Source organism: Notothenia coriiceps, unplaced genomic scaffold (genome assembly GCF_000735185.1).
Source record: "Notothenia coriiceps isolate Sejong01 unplaced genomic scaffold, NC01 NC01_scaffold00013398, whole genome shotgun sequence".
NCBI lineage: Eukaryota > Metazoa > Chordata > Actinopteri > Perciformes > Nototheniidae > Notothenia > Notothenia coriiceps.
The window spans coordinates 1-4533 of NW_011346099.1; the positions used below are offsets into that span (position 1 = coordinate 1).

Below are 4533 nucleotides of genomic sequence, written 5' to 3' on the forward strand. Positions count from 1 at the left end.
GACCCGACCACGGATAAGCGCGAGAAGATGGATGGATGGATAGATGGATTTTTAGTATTTCTAACTTTACTCTACGAAATGGTACAGAAACCAAAAAGGGATTTTAATAAACACGTTTAAAAAAAGAAACTTTAAAAAGGTCATTAATTGTAGATTATTAGGAGTCAATCTCAATTCAGTTTAAACAGATGAAATGTTGTGAAAAAATGTATGAATGTATGTGATTTGTATAAATGTGTGTGCTATAATCAATATAATAGATAGATGAACTCAGACGATTGAGCACAAACATCAGGTATGATTTCTGTGAAATTACAAGATGGGTGGGAAGGGGGAGGGACTATATAGGGAATGTATGGTTATAATAAATGTGTCTTAATCAACCTTAATAATATTAAATTGAAAATAAATAAAAACGACATAAAAAAACAACACTGAGCCTTGAACGCGTCTTTTCTTTTACGTCCCCTACGTCACTTCCTCCCCTTCAGTCCCCGGATGAAGCTGCCATTGGGGCAAAGTGAGCAGCAGGGCCACCGGAGGAGGATCTTTAATCTCCCGGAGAGTTAACGGGGACCGGAGAGGACTGAAGCCCCGCCGGAGTTCATGAGGACCCGGGACCGGAGAGAGGAGAGCCAGAGACACCGGGGAGAGAAGAAACGGTCCTCCGAACTGAGAGACCGGATCACTGCTAACGGCTAACGGACTGTTTAAACTGCCATTAACATACACACATACACATACACATACACACACATAAATACACACACACACATACACACACACATACACACACATACATAAACACACACATACACACACACCGCACTACACCTGGTGGGGTAAAGGATGTCTGCCGCCAGTATAGACCCTCAGGTAAGAAAAACCGTTAAGATGTATCCCTCCGCTGAGAGGCAAGGTGTGAGGGGGAGTGTGGCCGGGCTAGGAGGCTCTCAGAGCGGGGAGGTGAGCTGTGAAACTGCCCCCCTCACTGGAGCTTTCCACAGGCCTGGACCACAGCGAACAGTGGGTGGTGGGTTAGAGAAAAGGGTCTATTTACACCCAGAGGACAGATATAAACATGTCAGTGTGCAGATAGGTTAATATGTGATTTTTTTGAATTGGTATTTTCTACATTACATTCATATAATACATTAATACACCCATATTTCACCATTATTTATAATAATATGTGATAACAGTCATATATGGGTGTATTATACGTCCAAATAAGACTGTTATTTCACCCATAGTACACTGTTATTACACCCATATAACACTAGTATTACATCCCTTTTTACACTGCTATTACACCCTTATTAGACTGTTATTAGACCCATATAAGACTGTTTCCCCGAGGATACAGAAACCATTTAAGAGTTAGTAATAACATTGATAAAAAAATCTGAAATATAAAGTGCTACACACTGCTGCATTTACCTTAAACTAAGGACCCAAAAGAACATTAATGAATTGAATACGAGGACAATACAGAAAGTGTATAGAGCATATTACACATGGCTTGTAAAATAAAACTTAAAATACATAGAAATTATAAAATAATTATACATAGAAACTATAAAAAAAAAAGAAAGCCATTACAAAAAATAAATACAAATAAATAGGGTCATAAGACAAATGAAATACATAGGCATTTTAATAATTATGTACAAACTCATAGGTGAGCGATAACTGTGTATAAGGAATATTTATATATAGAAAATTAACGACAATGTTTATAATTCATGCTTTTCCTGCACATTTGAAACCATAATGCAGCAGTGCAATTATGCTAGACTAAAAACAACATTACTAATTAAACATGTTTCTTCACACAGAAGATGTAGGTGGATATGAAAACCAAATGCATGTTGCAGCAGCAGTCTCTTATTCTGTGGCACTGTGTCCCTTTTCAATTAGCAGAACACTCCCAGGACAGCAGTGCATTCAGTGGTGTTGTTAATGACAAAATATAAAATATGTATTGCATTTCTTGTGTCTGCTTGTACAGTGCATTATAGACCCATGCATGTGTTGTGTTTTCTCCTTTCACATGCTTCCATCCTCTCATTGTGGCCATGAAGACATCGAAAGGACAAGATGCAAGCAAAGGTAAGAGAAGAGACTCACAATCCTGTATGAACAGATGCCTCATGTCCTCCCTGTGTTCAAATGTCTTATTTAATGCAGTAGCGAACATACATCGTCAGCTCATCAATGGAAACACCTTGCACTTTTGAAAAGGTCAAATCTCCAAAGGTTGTGTTTATCCTGCAGACAGAAACATCTATTTACATCTCTGTACAACACGGAACACCCCCACACTTCTGTTTCACTCCAAGACTATAACTGCAGCCATAAGAGGAAGAGATGCACGCTAACTAGAGCAGGTTATTAAAGCAGGGTTCTGGGATGTACCTCCAGCTGTGCAGATATGTCAGGATTCACCATCATTAGGTGTGTTTGGGAATCCTGCAGGTGTAGATTTCAGTTTTGACTACAGTGTGATTCATTTTGTTGCAGCGTTCCCAGTCTCCGTGCAGAATGGCTCCCTCCACCAGAAGGACACAGTGCACGATAACGACTTTGAGCCGTATCTCACCAACCAGTCAAATCAGGTAGGAAACTGCTTCTGATGTTAACTTTGAAAAGTGAACCGAATAGGAAGAAGCTTCTTTCATAGCGTGGACTTTCATTGTTTTTTTACACGTGGTGTTTAAACTTCAAAGCTACACTAATTAATACAAGTATTTTATAATATTTTATCCAAACATTTCTAAGATAAGATCAGATTAACTTTATCGATACCAATTATTAATTTGTTTGCGTCATAGGCACGTTACAACGAGGCATTGCACCGCATGTGAAAATATAAACAACAATATCAACATCTCAAAATAGGAAATGAAACGGAACTACAGAGTTGAATATATACAAGTCGACAGTGAAAGACTGTCTGTCAAACAAACACAATGAAGGACCAAATTACAGCTAACAAGAATTAAAAGTAAGCTTATTTACAATAACTCCAGAGCCCTGTAAAGTCAACCTTTCCTAAATCGGGACAGGTGTATTTATTTTTGAAAACTCACAACAGGCTAATTAAGTATCCATATTTGTGTTATTTGTGTTTTTCCTTTCAAAAGCAACATTTTCAGTGCAGTCAAAAAACAGTGATGTTACACAAAGAAAGAAAATAACTTTATTGTTATTAAAGGGGACCTATCATGCAAAATGCACCTTTTGATGTCTTTTATACATAAATACGCGGTGTGTCGGGGAACTCACAAAGTGTCAGAAAATAAAACCCTCTCTCTTTTCCTCTGTGTGCAAATCTCTGAAAACAGGGGTACAACGGAGCTGATCCAGATTTGCGTCCGATATGAAGTTATATCGGATGGCACCCACGGCCCTATCAGAAACTCGCTATCCGAATCAATGCTCGACGTGTTTTGGACGTAATATGGTCTTTGTTTAGATTAGCATCGCTAACACTCAGAGCTAACCTGTACTGGAGAGCATGTGTGTGAAGAAGCAGGAAGTAAAAAGGAACTCACCTTGTGGTATAACCGGCACGAGAGAAAGCCTTTGAGCTCCATACTGTTTCAGAAATAACCCTTGATGTGGTTTTGGCGTTTCATCACCGCAGCATTTATTTTAGACCGGATCCCGCATGAGCCGGCATAAGCTCCGCCCCCCCAGCTTTTTTTTTAAAGCTTTATACCCCGAATCAGCACTTTAGTAACAGGAAGTGAAATAGAGGGGTATGAGGCATGGCTAGAATGGGTGATCTGTTTGGTATTTTGAGCAAAACACTTCATAGACATGTTTTTTATAAATCTGAGACCCATGCTATTGGCTAATTGCATGATAGGTGACCTTTTAAGGTATTTTTTCTATTGGGATGGAGATGATGTCTTAAAACAAGGTTTCAGCCGGTCCTTACCAAGTCTTTAAAAGTTGTCTGAAATGATACGGATAAAAAGGTTCGAAAAAGCCTTGAATGTCTGAAAGGTTTTAAAATCAATGCTCTTCTGTTGTGACATCTGCAAATCACAAAGACAGTTATCGAGTTTATTTCATTTGTATCTTCACCCTTTCCATTGTGACTGCCATGCCTCCCTTCCAGCATTTGAGGATTTATTTAGCTGTTATATATTATATTAGGTTTAAATATGTAAATGAGTCATTCTAGGATCTATTTTCATGAATGGGCTCCTCATTTACCCTGATACTTCATAGGAACACAAGACACACATAGATATGACATTGTACTTGTTGAAAACATTATTAGACCCTCCAGAAAAACGCGGGCAAAAATCCTTGATTATGCGATTAAACATGCGATGTGATTTTATGCGGTGAAATTGCGAAATATGCGGAAAGTTGCGAAAAAGAAGATTTTTTTTAAAATATTGGGCTGTCTTATTTATTCTCTCACACACAACCTGCCACTAACGTTAAACCCCTTTCCTATTCAATTAAACACATTCAATGTTTATTTATTGTAAAAGCAATTGGGCTATTTTAATC

At 38.3% G+C, this 4533-nt stretch overlaps 1 long non-coding RNA gene across 1 annotated transcript; it reads left to right on the plus strand.

Moving 5' to 3' along the window:
* Window positions 1-499: 499 nt before the first annotated feature.
* Window positions 500-2613, plus strand: LOC104947921 (uncharacterized). Its single transcript, XR_798608.1, has 3 exons — window positions 500-876; window positions 2085-2112; window positions 2524-2613. It is a non-coding gene; the product is annotated as an uncharacterized lncRNA (long non-coding RNA).
* The last annotated feature ends 1920 nt before the right edge of the window (window positions 2614-4533 follow it).